Source organism: Mauremys reevesii, linkage group 11, assembly GCF_016161935.1.
Source record: "Mauremys reevesii isolate NIE-2019 linkage group 11, ASM1616193v1, whole genome shotgun sequence".
Lineage (NCBI taxonomy): Eukaryota > Metazoa > Chordata > Testudines > Geoemydidae > Mauremys > Mauremys reevesii.
Window position 1 is genome coordinate 61,907,476 of NC_052633.1, and position 18,855 is coordinate 61,926,330.

The window sequence follows — 18,855 nt, forward strand, 5'->3', positions numbered from 1 at the left end:
CTTTTTTCCCTGGATTGCCCTGGCAGATGCCATAGCATGGCAATCATGGAGCCTGTTTTGCCTTTTGTGACTGTCACCGTATGTGTACTAGATGCCTCTCACAGAGGCGATTCAGCAGCGCTACACACAAGCATGCTTTTGCTTTTGCATGACAGCAGAGATGGTTATCAGCCATACTGTACCATCTACCAGGAAAAATTAGGGCCAGGCGCCCTTGATCGACCTGACGGATGCTAGTCAGCATGGTTACCAGCCCTTTTGCACTGCCCCATGTGCCAATAGGCTGATGATGAGGATGGGTACCAGTTGTTTTGCACCATCAGCCACCCTTGGAAGGGGGTGCAAGGATGTTGGTGTTGAGTGCTGCAGCATCGCGTCTATCTGCAGCATTCAGTAAAGATAGGGTGACATGTAAAAGAGTCAAGAGAGGATTGTTTTCCCTTTCACTTCTGGGGGTGGGTGGGTGGGGTGTAAATTGCTGAGCTATGCCCTGACCCACCGCGGACACTGTGTTTGACCCTAGAAGCATTTGGAGCTCAGCCAAGAATGCAAATGCTTTTCAGAGAGACTGCAGGAACTGTGGGATAGCTTGAGTCCTCCAGTCCATGAGCGTCCATTTGATTCCTTGGCTTTCCGTTACGCTTGTCACGCAGCAGTGCGCTGAGTCCCTGCTATGGCGTCTGTCTGGAGATTTTTTAAAAATGTTTTTTAATTCGTCTTCTGTAACGGAGCGCTGATAGAACAGATTTGCCTGCCCTTACAGCGATCACGTCCGCATGGTCCATGAGGGAGCTCTTTCTTTATTTTGATTTTTAACTGCAACACCACACGTGCTGATCGGAGCTCCACGCTGGGCAAACAGGAAATATTCAAAAGTTCGCCGGGCTTTTCCTGTCTACCTGGCCACTGCATCCGAGTTCAGATTGCTGTCCAGAGCGGTCAGTGGTGCACTGTGGGATACCGCCCGGAGGCCAATACCGTCGATATGCGGCCACACTAACCCTAATCCGATATGGTAATACTGATATTAGCGCTACTCCTCTCGTTAGGGAGGAGTACAGAAACCGGTTTAAAGAGCCCTTTATACCGATATAAAGGGCCTCTTAGTGTGGACGGGTGTGGCGTTAAATCGGTTTAATGCTCCTAAAACTGGTTTAAACGCGTAGTGTAGGCCAGGCCTAAGTGTATACTGTCTCCTATTGCAGGATTGAAGACTATTCTAGATGCATTTCTTATATAGTTGATATTTCACACCCATCAACCAAAAATGACTATATGTATATTCTTCATGTGACCATGGTGGAACATTTGGGGTACACTTTGTTATGAAATTTTTATAAGTGCTTGTTAAAGATAAAATGGCTTGATTTGCTACTTTACTTTGCCTCTTAATATTGTATGTATTATTTAGCAGCACTTTAACATTTTTGGCTTATGTCTATTGGAAACCTGGGAAATAATCATATTCTCCAGAATATATAAGGGAGAAGTCAGGTGTAGTCTATGTGTGTGTTCTTGGTGAGCTCGTTGGAAGCTCTTTACTTGAAAAACACAAAAAGAAATTATGCTGGTGGTATGGTGGCAAACACCGATTGCCACAGATTAAACCACGTCTGAGATGTTTAAAGGGAAGATTGTACATGAAAGGAGAAAAAAAGTGATGGTTAACAGAATGAAGGGGTGGGGAACCTAAAAAACACTGGCTATACAAGACTTCTGTCAGGGCCAAGCATAGGAAGAAAGAACCCACGCTCAGATACCTTGGTGGGGTGCTGTAAAGCAAAAGCAGTAACATGCTATTACAAGTGTTGAATCCATTCTGTTTTATCCTGTGTCAGATGGAGGGGAGGTAGAACACCAGAGGAGAGCTTTCCAGGGACATTTTCTTGCCATACAGCAGGTGGGAGGCTGACCCCCAAAAGCTGGAGTTTCCTGCCAAAAACAGGACATTTGGCCAGAATCGAAACATTTCCCCCCCACTGTTATCTGCATTGTCATTTAGTGACTTCTACCAAATTTTACATCTGAAAGTTCATATTCGGGTATCTGGAGGGAATATTTCAGATTTTGTTAAAAAGTGATCATTGTGCCTGTATCATAAAATAAATAGATGAGTACACTAGGCTGATTTCAAATCTGTAAACTTTGGCAAAGGGACCTAATTTCTGCTGCTTTTCAGATTTTTTAAAAAGTTTGCCAAATCACTGATCCTTTTATTTTTATGCATTTGGAATGTGGACCTGGTTGTAGCTTTTACAATGCATCTGTCACATAGGTGAGGTGATAAATGAAATTTCTAAAAATTACTAATACTTGGTTTCTGTTGTCTACCTTCAAATCATGCTGGAATGAGTTGACCTCTGATGATAGCTTCATAGCAGATAACATTGTTTATACTACTTTCCAAATAAGAACTGATTCTCAATAGAAACCTACTGATCTCAGAGTATCTATTCAGGATCTGCTATGTGATTTCATTACTGTAAACTCTATCCGTAACAAAACTGTTTGTTACTTTTCATATCGTCTGTCTCTAAAATGTGCATGAAGCGCAGTTTCCATGCAGTCATCACACTGGGCTGATATAAAGCCATAGCTATACTGTGCTGAACCTTTCGAAATTGAACTCTGCTATGATCAAGGTCATTTTGTGTTTTTGGGTGGGGAGTTATGTTTTTTGTTGCCAACCTCAAAATTGGCTACTTGATTCTTTGACTTATCAGTGATATTTTCTGATGCACTCACGACAAAAATCATATTATAAATTCTTAATCTTACCTGCGTTTGATGATCATATTCATAGAATTGTAGGAACTTTCATTGTAAATATAGTGTATAATTAAGGTTGCAGAGTCTGATTCATGGGGATGAATAGGTGGTATTTGCTCTGTACTTCAGCAAGCCAAATAGAGACATGAGTTGTTGGCTTCCCGACTAGACCACACCATGGAGTCCTAGCACCCCATGGTGTGAAAGTGCAGTGAATTTCCTTGTGTTGTAAACCAGGCTAATAAGGAGTTTCTGCTTGAATTGTAACTTGAGGAAGTGCACTTAGGTAACCAGGCTCCTTCTCTTAAGAGATGGCTAACAGAGGAAGATACTCTTGTTAGACCCAGAAGTAGTAGTAGTTGTTAAAAATACATGTAATAAAAATAATTTGTACAGCTCTGGAAATTTACTTGATGCTTTATTATCATGGATAGCATAAAGATAGATTGCGTACCATATAGAATTTACTATCCAGGTAAGGGGATGCAAATGCAGGACCAAACACTAAGCAACAGTTCAGGTAAAGGATGGTGAGGGGGTTATTGTTAAACTGGTCAGAGGCATTACTTTAAGAGATGGGGATTTAAGAAGGGTTTGAAGGATTTTTCATAGGCAAGCAACTGGAAACTGTTCCAGACATAGAGGGCAGCATGAAAGCAAATGGGAAGTAGGAGACAAAGGGACCGGTAAGGCACAGGAATGGGAAAGGATAGGGAACAAGAGGGGAGTATAAGGGAGAATAAGAGCAGAAGTGAAGGTGGGGGTAAGCTTATCTGAACCACAATCAAGGAACATTCTTCTTTTCAGCATGATGCTTGAAAGCCTGAGCTGGTCTTACTTGTCTGCCATCGGAAAATGAAGAGGAACCTTGTAAGACCCCATAACTCCATAAACTTTCCTACAAGTTTCTGCTGCTTTTTAATGGCTGGCAAAACCCAAATATCTTAGATAAGTGAGAAGCAACTGGAATAGATTTTTTTTTTAAATTAATGTTTTACTGAAGTTGTTTTTTTTAAATCAATTTCCTGGGTCTTTAATTAATCACTATCTAACTGGCAGTTCAAATATCCACACTTATAAGGCTGGTGTTGATTCACACTGGTATCTGAAGTATAGTGAAACTTGAAATGCTGTGTGAATTTAACTTTTGCATAATTCCCAAATCATGGAATTGGCAGACTATACTGTGGAGATAGAATGTCACACTGAAACGACTATGTTATCAGAAATGCAGAAAACTCCAACAAGAGCAGTATGTGAGGTGTCCAGTTCCACTGAAATTCACATTCAGCCCATAGAAGTTTTCTTAGAATTCTGCATTTCAAAAAGTTTGGAAAAGATTAAATGGTCATATGCCCATCTTTGTTGAGGTAATAAAATGGGATTTATGTTTCTTTTTTCTAGCACCAATGATATGTTTTGTTCCCTTGATATGAGATAAATAAAAAACAAGACCACTGAGTGTGACTCGATAATGCAATAATGTTTAAGGGGTGGATACATTGCCAATAAGATAGTGTCACAAAAGATATAATCACTAAAGGTAGAAAAATGTTTGTAAAATGGCTTTTCTTAATGGAAGAAAGATTTGTGAGAGCTGAGTTTTTATTACACTTTTCAAGTACTGTGTTCAGAAATGTGATATTAAGGAGACTATTTTACTGACAAAGTCATAGGAGAACATTAATAATTATGAATCTTCTTTTCTACCGCATACTATCAAGAGCAAATAAACCTCTTTCCTCCAATAAAACGATGGGGAATACAAAGGACTGTTCTTTCTACACAGATTGTAATTTGCATATTAAGGGATAGATTGTAATTGGCATAAGAACAGTGTAGGGAGCCTTGGGGAGCTGCACCATTTTGGGAGACTACCAGAAGGGATTAGCCTCAGGAGGCATAGTGTCTCTGCCAGGCCTGCTCCATACACATAGGTGATGCACTCCCTGTGCCATCTGTTAGAATAACATAGATATTTCTTTCCTCTTCCACTTGCTCTGGCCCCACTTTGTGGGTTTTCTAAATAAAAAAAAAAGTCATAACTTCATATTTCCATAATCATGTTTCCATTCTCCTTTCCCTTTAAGCAGTGTCCCAGGCTGGGGGCAATGCAGAGCCCCACTGCCCCAATGGAATCTCCAGGAGGCACTGTGCTTCATGAAGTTCTCAGGCATGTAGCAGGAGTGCATGTGGTGCCACACCCTTTAAGACTCATTTACTCTTTGCTGCAGCCAGTGAGCTCCACTCACTGTGTATGGTTGAGTGAGAGGATTCCATAGATCTTGCCTACACATTTGCGCACAGACTCTCTCTCTTTTCCATTGCACTTACTTTGTCTATATTCTTAGGGAATGTCTACATTTACCGGGAATCAACACTGCTGTGATCGATGCACAGGCAATCAGTTTAATGGGTCTAGTGAAGACCTGCTAAATTGACTGCAGATTGCTCCCCCGTCAACTGCAGTACTCATGGGAATGAGAAGCATAAGGTAAGTCAATGGGAGAGCGTCTTCTGTTGACCCGGCGTGGTGTAGACACCACAGTAAGTCGACCTAAGGTACGTTGACTCCAGCTGCATTATTCACATAACTGGAGTTGTGTAACTTAGGTTGACTTACCCCCGTAGTGTAGACACAGCCTTATTCTCTTATCCTGTTTTCTTTTCATTGGAGAAAATTCAGATCTCATTTGCAATGTTTTAAATCTGTCCTCTTCTCTGTATAAATACAATCAGAATCTGGTCCAGTATGTCCAATTTTCTCTCTCCTTTGCTCTTTTCATCCTGTCCTTCTCTCTTTTTGTCTACAAGACAATTTAGTGGTGTCTTTAGTGAAAACAAAACAAAAAGGCCATGAGATTTGCCCTCCCAATATTTCTTCTGAGGATGGTACTCAATTGCCTATTAAATAATTCACTCAATATCTATTTCTCACCAGTCTTTCCCCAAAAGTTGTACTAATGATTTGTTCTTTCAGTCAAAATTTAGGGCTAGACCCTCAGCTGGTGGAGTTCTCCTGATTTACATCAGCTTAATATTGAGCTCCTATTAGCATAATCTGCCTTTTCATTCCCCACTTCTATCTCTTGCCTTTAGCTGCTTGTTATGCTGTGTGTGCTATCATCTGTGCTGTGTTTAGGAGCGGAGAATCGCTAGCAATGTATTATAATGTTATCCACATAACATCAGCTTTTGGTATTTTGGTAAATAAGAGCATACATCTTATTTATACTGCTGTAGGCGATATGCATTTAAGACAACTGGTTAGAAGCTAGGAAGAGAGTTAAAACGATCATATTAGTAGCCTAGTTGCACTTCCCTGTAGCACTTAAGGAACAGTAATGTCATTGTTTGTTTAATGAGGTGACAGAACTTAACTGGTATTTTACTATACATCTAACCAATAGTGTATAATTCCACATGAACGGAGTTCAATCCCTTTCAATGTGTCCTTTCTATAACTACTGTTTGGGATTAGGTTTTTTTTTTTTTTTTAACCTTTGTAGATTGTGTTTCATTTGTCAATTTAGTGAAACAAGGAATCTAAATTCTTCCATGTGGTGGTTTATAACTCAACTCTGGGGCAACTGTGACTTCTAATTAAGCAGTAACTTATGACAGCAAGTTTGTTCAGTTAGTAGATATGTAGAAATGTGATCCAGTGGTCTCAGGAATAGAGAGACATGATATCTAATTTTAGCTCTCACACTGGATAACTTGATGATAATGGGTAAATTTCGTAAAGAAAGTGAGATGCAGGGAGATTATCTGTATTAATACAGATAATGAATTTCCTTGGTTTGTAAAGTGCCTCAAGACCTAATGGTGAGCTGTGTTAGGTAAGTGCCAAGTGGTATCTTGAGAGTGCTAAGACCCGCAGTGCTGCTGGCTATTTTGGCCGCTTGTGCTTTGTTATTCCCCCATTAAGAGTCACAGAATACAGAGCATTGTTGTTTGATGCTTCAGGCAGTGGTGAATTAGGGCCCAACCCTAATAAAGAACCCAGACAAAACAAAGGTTCTCTTTTCAAAACTATTGATGGCATGCCTGGCTCCCTACCCTGCTAATGCTTCCTGGTCCCTAAGGTAGAACATAGCACACTCTGGTGATGGTCCTGACCCATGGATCCCTTCGAGTACATCTACACTGCACACTCCTTATGGCAGTGTGTAGCGTACATACACTACACACCCCTAGCACAGGTATAAATAGTGTGGATGGTGAGGCACTGCTTAGATGAGTGGAGTAAAAACACATCTGCACCCTCTGGGTGTGTGTCCTGCACACCTCTCTACCTGCCCAAGCAGCACCTCCCTCATCTACACTGTTGTTTTTAGCAGTGTAGTGTCTCACTGCTGGAGCCTTTCCTTGCTGCAAGGAAAAACTCCAGCACAGGGGAACGGCTACTGAAGCCTTTCCCCATCACAGGAAAGACTGGCAGGGAAGAGACAGCAGGGAAAGGCCCTGGCATCTCCCCACTTGCAAAAGCCTTTCACTGATCTGTGTAGCTACACTCTGCAGTGTGGTTGCTGCCTGCTTTTCACTGCTACATATACCCTATAAGCTGCTGCCAGTGATTTATACTCCGAATTAAAAAAACATAGTAAGATGACCAAAGAAGAGTGCCATCGTTGCTAAACAACAAAGTAAAAGAAGCAGTTAGAGGCAACAAACAAGCAAACATCCTTTTAAAAGTGGAAGTTAAATGCTATTGAGGAAAATAGAAAAGAGCATAAACTCTGGCAAGTGAGGTGTAAAAATATAATTAGGAAGGCCAAAAAATAATTCGAAGAACCGCTAGCCAAAGACTCAAAAAAGTAACAGCATTTTTTTTTAAAGTACCTCAGAAGCAGGAAGCCTGCTAAACAACCAGTGGGACCACCAGATGATCGAGATGCTAAAGGAGCACCCAAGGAAGATGAGGCCTTTGGGGAGAATGTGATAAAGGCTGAGGATGTGAGGGAGATTCCCAAAAGTGAGCCATTCTTTGTAGGTGACAATTGTGAGGAACTGTCCCAGATCGAGGTGTCATTAGAGGAGGTTTTGGAACAAATTGATGAATTAAACAGCAATAAGTCACCAGGACCAGATGCTATTCACCTAAGAGTTCTGAAGGAACTCAAATATGAATTTGAAGAACTATGAACTGTGATATGTAACTTCTCATTTAAATCAGCTTCTGTACCAAATGACTAGAGGATAGCTAATGTGACACCAATTTTTTAAAAAAGTCTCCAAAGGGCTCTGCCAATTACATCAGCCTTGTTGACCATTTGTCATGGCAAAATATCTTCATTCTTTTTTTCATGCCGCTCTCACAAGTGAATTCTTTTCCTGAATTGGTTTTCAGAGCTGCTATTGACTCACTTAAATCCCTCCTGTATTTACAAGACCATAGAGGACTACTTCATCTGCATGCCTATTTACTTTGGTTACTCAGTGATGAATTACTAATTGTGTGGAGAGTGGAGCACGAGGGATACGAGGGATACTAGTTCATTCATTCATTCATGTGAGGCTGTAATTTTGGTGTGTGAGAAAGATGAGGGCTGAACTGTGGAGAGAGATTGTCATACCCTGTTTAGATTATATAGTCTTTGGGGAAGGGGATTGTATCTTCATGTGAATTGAAAAGTGCGTGGCACACTGTGTGGATGCTTCTCCAGTTTATGTAATATAATTACAGTACATCAATATGTTAAAGGAACATTAAAGTTGCAAAGTCAAGCACTCAGATATAGGAAATGCCAGGGTTACAGGAGCCTGTGCAACTTTAATTCAGCACTCTTTGCACATGCATTATGATACAATCTTTAATAACATTATCACATAAGTGGAAAAAATCTAATAAAGCTAATAAAGCAACTGGTAGCAGTAGTGAGCTGTTATCCCCCATGCGGACCACAAATTAGAAGCAGAATGGAGAGACACATTTTGCCAGTGTATTTTACAGCTATTTGCTGACCACAAAGGAGTGTAGAGAATGATCACAACTTGGTTCAGTTCCAGGTTCTGTAGAGGAGTGGGTCTGGTGGTACCTGTCTCCCTCCTCTACTTTTATCTGCCTCACCCTGATTCTTATTCCACTATCCCCTGTGTTGTTGTTCAACTCCGCTTTCCTCCATCTCTCCCTTTGTTCCTATCCACCCCCTCCTTCGGACTTCTGTGCCATTTCCTTTCTGCTCTTTCTACTCTCTGGGTCCTGCAACAACCCACTCAATTGCGTATGGGATGAGGGAGAGAAGCAGAAATGAGTTTTTTAAACTTAAAGTTTAAATATTGTAAATTTATTGTTTGTTAATACACCTCTACCCCGATATAACGCGGTCCTCCGGAGACAAAAAAATCTCACCGCGTTATAGGTGAGACGGCATTATATCAAACTTGCTTCCCCCCTCCCCGTTCCTTGTTTTCTGACCTCCCCTTTCAGAGACCCCCATCCCTATTCACCCCCAGGAGCCCACCCCCTACCCAACCACCCTGTCCCCTGATTGCTCCGACTCCTATGCACCCCTCCCTGCCCCCTAACAGGCACTCACCGGCAGCGGTGGGAAGCGGAGCAGCCTGGCCCCAGTCTGCTCCACCCTGCCAGCTCCCAGCCACGGCGCTCCACTTCCCGCTGTCAGTGAGTGCAGAGAGGTTGGGGAAAGGATGCCTCCCCGCACTCACCTGCATCGGGAAGCGGAGCAACGTGGCCCCAGCCTGCTCCGCTTTCCTTGCCCGGCCCCTGGAGTTTTTTGGGGCCCCTGGAGCGGGGTCCCTCACTCGCTCCGGGGGGCCCGGAAAACTCTTGCGGGGCTGGGCCCAGGAGCTTCTTTGCTCCCGGTCTTCGCCGGCGGGGGGTCCTTCCGCTCTGGGGCGGAAGGACCCCCCGCTGGCGAATTACCGCTGAAGACGGAGCGGGACCCGCCGCCGAAGTTCAGCCTGGTCTTCAGCAGTAATTCGGCGGTGGGGGGCCCTTCCCTTCCGGGACCCGCTGCCGAAGTGCCCCGAAGACCCGCGGTGGGGGCCCCCCGCCGCCGAATTACCGCAGAAGACCGGGCTGCACTTTGGCGGCTGGTCCCGCTTCGGCAGTAATTCAGCGGCGGGGGGGTCCCCGCCGCGGGTCTTCGGGGCACTTTGGCGGCGGGTCCCGGAACGGAAGGGCCCCGAGCCGCCGAAGACCCCGGGCCCCCGGAATCCTCTGGGTGGCCCTGACTGTGGCTGAGAGCTGGCGGAGTGGAGCGGGTTGGGGCTGGGCTGCTCCGCTTCCGCCACAGCTGGTGAGTGCCGGGGGGGATCCCTTCCCCCAACCCCCTCCCCCGAGCAACACGGCTGGGGCCGGGGCGAGGGAAGCATAGCAGACTGCTCCCGGCCCCCCGCTAATCCCCCGGGCCACTCTGAGACTGCGGGGTCCCCAAAAGTGCCCCCCACAGCTCCTGCCCCCCAGGGTCTGGGGGGAAGCCCCTGACCACCCCGAGACCCTCTGCCCCTTATCAAACCCCTCAGCCCCGACCTGGCCTGAGACCCCTAACACACTGCTCAGAGCAGCGTGTCAGAGCTTTACCGTGTTGTATGTGAACCCACGTTCTATTGGGTCATGTTCTATAGGGGTAGAGGTGTATAAATATAAATGGCATATTTTGGAGTGGAAACAGATCTGGCAATCTGGTAAAAATTAAAGATTTTTGAATAAAATACTCTGGGCCTGATTCCTTCTTGCTCTTCATCTCTTGTAGTCACTTATACAAGCACAAAATTAACTATAAAATACTAATGAAGTAGAATGGTGGTGTTTTACACTCACTTTGCATTCAGTATTAACTTCCCTTTGAGAGTAAAATTGCCCATCCTTAATTCCGACCATCTTTACCATTACTTTTCTCTTTGTAGCCTTTTAAAATTAATTGAGTTATTTTTCAGAGTTCTCAGCTGTTGAAATCACATTTATTTTTTAACAATCCGATATATTTTAATTAAAAGGCCATATTTGAAGAGTAAAGCGTTCAAGTCTATTTTTATATAGAGAAGATCATCTCCTGAAGTGCCTTACTTCATTAAAATTGGAAAATTAAAAGAGAGAAAATAGATAGGGGAAGTGAGGCATATTATATTATTACTTTCATGTTTAGTTTTTGAAGGTAAAACTATGTCAAAATTATAATTAGATTTTGTCCTTGAAATGGCCTTGCTAGAGTAAGTGTATTGATGGAAGAGACTGTGATAGTATTTCCTTTATGGAGTTACAGAATTCCCAAATGAGTAAGTTCAAACTGCCTCCAACCATTCCGCTAAATTATCATAACTAAAATCATATTGCCCACACATTGGAAGTTCTGGCATACAGAGTAAAAATTCCCTTTTTAAATGTTCCTTGAAAAATTCAGATGGTTGATTAAGAGAGAAAAATCAAATTTTCAGCATGAGGCGTAATCCTGGACTGACGTATTTTAGAGAAATTACACCATTCCTAAAATTCCCAAAACAAAACAAGTTTAAACCCAAATAAATACCACTTTCAACAATGCATGTAGGTGATATTTGGGCCAGACAAGGTTTTGTTTTGTTTTTGTTTTGGTTGCATTAGAGAAATTGGAACGAATTCCTCTCTGCTACAACTCCACTGAGGCAGTAACACCCCAACAGGCAAAGGATAGAGCAGGGCACACCTTGTCAGGGATATAATTCTGAAGGAGGAAAAGTGATACTCAGAATGAAAATGGAGGAAGGCATTTTGGGAGGGCAGATTTCATTCCTACCATGCAAGCAGCTCAGGGATCAAAACACTCCTTCCTCATTTGCTTTGGTCACGTTTACCTCTCTGGCCACTTCGGGTGATGCTGGTTCCCTGTAGATTTCCTGTTGCTGTTTTCTGTCACTACATCATTCTCCTTCAGTCAGATTTTTCTGCACTGAGGGTTTTAGAACTGGTTTTCATGTAGGAATAATGTTCTCAGTTACTTCATAATGAATATAGGGTAAACCCAGTCAAGTAATTGGGTTTACTTCAGATATACACCAGGATAAATGAGAAGATTTGACCCTTTAATGCAAAAACTAGCATTAACATTTGTTTAATTTCCCATTTTTTTAAAAAAAACGGCTATACTTAGTATTTATGTATAAATATAAATAAAATATGGTAGGAAAATTAAAACTCGGTACTTCTCAGAGTGCACTCCTAACTTGATAAATCCTGAACTGTGGCAAATTAATTAAGGCACCTTAACTCAGACATCATAAACAGCCTGAAAGACTTGTTCTGACTTCAGCAGATATTGGATGTCTTTAACTGATCCACCCATAACAAGTGAGTCCTTAAATAATACATGTCAGACAAGCAAAAACTATATAGAAAATTCAAATTCACTGTGCAAAATTGCCAAATTGAAAATTTAAGCTTTAGTGATTGCAAAGACCTAAGAACTTCAAAATGTTCTTATTTTATAATTTCCACTGAGGAAGTAAAACAGTTAACATTTGCAGAAAATTGGTTCAGTATCTCTTTGAATTATAATGATTTCAATCAAAATTTAGGGTAAAGATGTATTTTTTCACACTCTCCTGTAAAATCATAAGTGACATAATGGTATACTTCCTCTCTCCCTAGCTTCTCTCCAACATTAACCCAAAAATAAACTTGTTAGAGAAATTAAGCCATGTAAATGACAGAGACTGGGATGTTCATCTAAACCTTAAATATAGCATGATAATGCTATAATATTCATTATGCATTGTGCAAATTACTTGTTTGTTATCCAGATTTGTTTTACTTTATACATTTGTCTTTTCATAGTATATAAAGGAAGATATCATAATGAACCTTGATTTTGTTTTTACACTGGAGGTCATGTATCTAATAGAGTTGTGTGAATAACTGATTTTTTTGGTTCCCTGGATGTATCAAAAATTGTTGTCAAAATGAAAACATTTCAAAACTTTTTGTGGGCTGATAGTTGAAAAAAGATGTAGAAAATGTAGAAAAACATCCAAAAATATCTAATAAATCTAAATTGGTATTCTGTTGTTTAACAGCGTGATTAAAAGTGTGATTAATCACAAATAATTTTTTAATTGCGATTGATTTTTTTGAGTTAATCAGGAGTTAACTGTGATTAATCGAGAGCCCTACTTTTTGAATCAAAATGTACTGAAGTATTTTTTTTTTTTTTTAAAAAGGGTTAAAGTAAAAAATGAAACATTTAGTTTTGGTTCAAATTAGATGTTTAGTTCTCTGTTCTAACTTTCACGTGACATTGTAAATAATAAGTGGGCGGCATTATTTCCCCTAAAAGTAAACAAACTTGTTTGTCTGAATGATTGGCTGAACAAGAAGTAGGCCTGTGTGGACTTGTAAGCTATAAAGTTTTTATATTGTTTTGTTTTTGAGTGCAGTTATGTAACAAAAAAAAAAACAACCCTACCTTTGTAAATTGCACTTTCACGGTAAAGATATTGAAATAAAGTAGTGTACTTGTATGAGGTGAATTGAAAAATATGGTTTATTTTGTATCTTTACAGGGCAAATATTTGTAATAATAATATAAACACTGTACATGTTGTAGTCTGTGTTGTAATTGAAATCAATATATTTGAAAATGTAGAAAATATCCAAAAGTATTTAAATAAATTGTATTCTAGTATTAACTGTGATTAATTGTGATTATTTTTTAAAATTGCTTGACAGTCCTAACAAAAAGTAATTTTGAATAACAAAGCAAAAGTTTTGGTTTTGAAAATGTCAAAATGAAATTTTTGTTGAGCTGAATCTTGTAGTGAAAAAAAATTTTCTCCAAGAATTTTCACCCAGGTCTAGTTTCTAATATTTCTTAATTTTAAAATGGCTGAACAACTGTTTTCTGTGTATATAATAGCTTTCATAGTGTCATCGGCTTTCCAGTTTTGCACCTCTACATTCCAGCTACTCAAGTGTTCCTTGTGATGATGGGTGTTATCATCAGTATTTCCTTGTAAGCATCCTTGAAATGTTATTGTCACACTGTCTGGAGTGGCTCACAAACCAACCTCAAGGCAGACTGCTAAGAAGCTAGGCACAATCACTTGTTTGCACACCTCAACAAGGAGCCTCTATAAAACAAACCCCTTTCAAGAAAAAAAATCTACCCTTCCCTTGTCCAGCTGTGGTATTTATTCTGAGCTGAAACCCTCATTTGGTCTAGGGAAAAGATCAGCCTGTTGAGCCTTAATGAACTCCTTTTGAGTCTCTCTAAGTTTTGAGCAGGCTCTGGCAAAGCAGTGGAATTTTCAACCCCCTACTCTGAAGACAAACTGCTACTCTCAGCTGACCAAGGACTAAGGGCAGAGCCATACTCTTTCTGGCTCCTAGTTATAACATTAACCTTCTTAGACATAACTAAAATGTTATTACCTACTAAAATCCATATTCTAATGCCCACAATAACATCACCCTTAAAATCCTCCCACTCGAGGAGAACCTTAGCCAGAAGTACAGTTATAGAGAATTCAGCAAAAGCTAATTTATTTTACACTTTTACCAGGAAGTTTGTCTTCTTCCCTTACAAAACTTCCCTTGACCAAAGTGACTTGGAATGCTGTGTTCCTTCAGCCCTTACAATTTATGCCATTTATTTTAGCATCCTTAATAAATTCTTCACTGCCTTCACAAGACTTAGCCCTAACATAGTTAACTGGGTCCTGCACCTTCTCTACTGCTGCTTCTGGGGCCACTCTCATTGGGGGTTGTGGATTGTGGACCACTTATTTTTTATATGGCTGGGAGCCCCACAGTGATGGAAGACTACATGCCTTCTCTGAGGGAACCCCTAGGGTTTCTTGTCAAAGTTGGGGTTAGGTTTATTTCCAATCCCCTTCTCCCTATTAACTGGGGTGATGGGTGGATTTTCCTTCCCCTGGGATTTGTACCTTCCCCCACATGGGACTTTGATTCAAAATATTCATCCGCAATTTCTGCAGCCTCTAAAACTGGGGAAGGTTTCTTTTGTCACAGATAACTGCCTTCACCTCATCTGTAAATACCCATAATAATTGCTCCTGAGCAGTCAGAACAAACAATTTTTCATAATCACCTTCAGCTCCTGTCCCCATTATCCATTTTCTTATAAAAAATTACACATTTTGTGCACATATTCAACATGGGTGATATTGTTGTCAAACACTTTAAGATTTCTATATTTCAGTCCATAGAGTGTATTGAAACCTTTTCAATACATTTTCTTTAAATTTCTTATATACCATAGCATTACCTTCCTCCATATCATTAAAAACTTGTCTTGCTTCCCCAGTTGATCTACTCAAGAGGATAGGCATCTAATTATCCTCTGGGATCATATGGATCCCCCAAAGTCTCTCAAAGATGGACAGGAACTCTTCTATATAGTCAGTCTCTTTATAAACTGGGCAGACTTTCTCCCACTCCCTGGTGCTCTGGGGCATGTACTCACTGGCTGAGGAAACTCCTTTTGCTGTTCCAATACTTTAAGCTTCCGTTTGTTTCTGGTCTACCCTTTCCTCAGCTTCTACTTGTTCCATGAGTCTTCAGTGGGCTTTCTCCTTAACCTGTTCATTGGCTTGGCTTCAGTGACCATTGCTTGGGTTCCTTCAGTCTCCCTGATCTGCAGCTATGCCATCATTCTCTTCTGCTTACATTCTTCCTGGTCTGCCAAGTACTGCAGTCAAGCCAGTTCCCCTGCAGTGTCTGGGACAGCAGCATCCTTGGACACCTGGTCAAAATTTATGAACGAAGCTCTCACTTCCTGATCTGGGGCTTTCCTTTAAAAGAATATTCTCTTCTCTTTGCATCACCGTTGAAAGTCTTTTGAATCCTGGCCATCATAGGGCTGTGGTTCACTCATGTATATTCTTTAACCCTTAAAAACTCTATAAACATCAAGATTAAACTTTTAACAGTGCTGGGTTATGAACTATAAATCCAATTGCCCTGTGGCATGTGAATCCTGCCAAGACTATGACAAATGTCGCACTGTCTGGAGTGGCTCACAAGCAAGAATACCAACCTCATGGCAGATTGTTAAGAAGGCAGGGCACAAACTCCAAAGTAACAAGTGTGAACTCAGGCACTATACAGACCTTAACGTGGAGTCACAGACTGTCTTCTTGGGCATTTGGATCTATCTTGCCACCCAGGCAAACTTGACTCTATGATAGATGATCACTTTACACCAAAGATTACAAAATATTCAGGCTACTCCCAGTCCGAAAGGACCAGTCACTTATCCCACATCAGTTTGCAACTTAAATCTCACATCAAAGACCACACTTGTAGCCAAGCCGATAGTAAGCTAACTCAAGATTTATTAACTATGAAATAGAAACAGGAGAGTTATTTACAAGGGTTAAAAGAGGTAAACATGCCCACAAATGAGTTGCAGTCTTAGGTTTCAGATGGTGATAGAGCTTCTGAAATATACCAACTCTATAAATCCTTTAGGGATAACCCAGATTAATACTGGGGATCTCTTCTTTATGTTTGTGAATCTTTGCCCCTTAGAGTTCAAACAGCATAAAAAGACCCTAATTCCTTCTGATCAGGGATTTTTATCCCCATCTCCGGAGAGTCCAAGCTGCTGGGATGAGTGCTTCTGCATGTCCTCCTCTTCATGGGTGTGCCAGGAGCAATCAGAGGTGAAAGTTGGCAGGTACGGGCCAGTACGGCGTACCAGTAAGAACTGGCCACTGGTACCAGCCCGCTTTAAATTGCCGTCAGAGCCTCAGGTGGCACAGGCTGGGCAGCATGGAAGGGCTGGCTGACCTCCAGCCCCGCCCCTTCCACCCCAGGTCTCGCCCCTTCTGGGGGCTTGGAGCCGGGCTCCTGTACTGATAAGTCTTTTATGTTACTTCACCCTGGGAGCAATCAACAAGATCCTTGTTCTTTGATGGGTTATGATAACCCCTCCTCATGGGTGCAAACCAATATTTCACACTTGGTGATATTTCTTTCCTGAATGGATTTATAGTGTCAAAGTCTAAACACATTGTTACAAATCTAATACTTATTTTAGCAATACTAACACACTGGTGTGTAAGACTGGTTTCCAGCTATGGATTTGATAGTGTTCACTTGAGGCCTAGAGTCCTTGGGATGAGCTTGGGATGAGGTCTACTAGTGTCACAGTTTTCTTTCTTTTAAAATTATATTCATAAAGAAGCATAGGTATTTTGGTATGACTTTGATCATTACTGGTGCTATACTTTGAATGGGACTGTAAATAGTGTAGTTTTTATTTAATTGGTTTGGTGCTATTTACTTTTGATCAATCCATTTTTGATATCTGAACAATTTAAATATGGTAGTATTTAATCCTGGAGATTCTTGAATTGTTGGAGCTAATGTACATAATCTTTGCATTGTAATATCTATGCTTCAAGAAGTATAAAAACTGATAATTTCAGCTTCAGCAATACAATATCTATGGGCCTCTCCAATTATTTTAGCAATCCTACTACTAGATGAGATATTTACATTGCTAGTGATCTGAAGTTTTCTATTTGATATGCTTCCATGTGTTCAGCAAATACAATGATAATAACCAGATGTACTTCATTGTTGCAACTGCAACAACGATATGATCAGATTGAGATGAGTTTTTACTCCATGTTATTTGTGAAGATCCTGTATGTTCAGATGTAAATTTTAAACATACCATTGTTTAAATATGAACTGACTTCAGACTTGAATATTCTACTTCAAAGAAACATTTAAGTGTGTGTGTGTGGGGGGGGGGAAGCAGTACATATTTAAAATGAATCCTTTCTTTAAAACCAAAATGGCTGTTTAGAGTGAATGTTCATCCATTGTTCAGAAAATCATATGGCCTATAATTATTATTACTATAAACATTTTACTACACTGTCTTCTATAACAAAATTGTTTAGTATATATCAATGCTTCGGCCTCGTCTTTTATATTCTTAATGGTCACTGTAGATGAAAGGAGTGCTTGTAATTCTGGATAGTAAAACTGAAATGTATAGAAAATGAGAAAAGTGGAAGCAATAGATGCAGTTAGATGTTATCAGTAAAACATGTAGAGATGAAAATGGGAGCAGGTGAAGTCAGCTCAAAAAAGATGAAGGAAATAATACTCAGTGATAAAAGCTCAACCTAAGGATAAGAGGAAAACAAGAACGGGGATGTAGGATCACTGCTAAATGGGAAAGGAAATCTAATATAAAAAGATTCAGTTATAGCTGAAGCTATCAACACCTAGTTTACCTTTGTTGGGTTTTTTTTTAAAATAGATTAAGTAGACTGAGATTCCTGTTGCATTAATGCTAATGGAATTTGAGCAATTTGGTGGAAGGGATTGATTAATATATAGATTGAACTCCAGAGATTTGCACAGGTATAACAGAGCAGAATTTGGTTCATATATTGTAAAGCAGCAAGAAAGATGGTATCACAGAATATCAGGGTTGGAAGGGACCTCTGGAGGTCATTTTAGTCCAACCCCTGCTCAAAGCAAGACAAATCCCCAAATAAATCATCCTATCCAGGGCTTTGTCAAGCCTGATCTTAAAAACCTCTAAGGAAGGAGATTCCTCCACCTCTCTAGGTAACCCATTCCAGTGCTTCACCACCCTCCCTAGTGAAAAAGTTTTTCCTAATATCCAACCTAAACCTCCCCCACTGCAACTTGAGACCATTACTCCTTGTTCTGTCATCTTCTACCACTGAGAACAGTCTAGATCCATCCTCTTTGGAACCTCCTTTCAGGTAGTTGAAAGCAGCTATCAAATCCCCCCTCATTCTTCTCTTCTGCGGACTAAACAATCCCAGTTCCCTCAGCCTCTCCTCATAAGTCATGTGCTCCAGTCATTTTTGTTGCCCTCCGCTGGATTCTTTCCAATTTTTCCACATCCTTCTTGTAGTGTGGGGCCCCAAACTGGACACAGTACTCCCAGGGCCGGTGCAACCACTAGGCGAACTAGGCAGTCGTATAGGGTGGCAAGTGGTTGGGGGCACCCAGGGCTGTCCTTAGGCAGCTGGGTAGAAAATTTGGGGCACCACTGGGTCTTAGTGTCCACCCTTCTGGTTTTCCTATCCCTGTTCTGACCCTTTCTGCAGGCTCTGAGTCTTCCTAGG

At 41.0% G+C, this 18,855-nt stretch overlaps 1 protein-coding gene across 4 annotated transcripts in view; it reads left to right on the forward strand.

Annotated features, from left to right (window-relative positions):
- Positions 1-18,855, forward strand: part of DPP10 (dipeptidyl peptidase like 10) — a 402,675-nt gene that overhangs the window by 42,585 nt on the left and 341,235 nt on the right. The gene's annotated exons all lie outside the window — the stretch shown is intronic.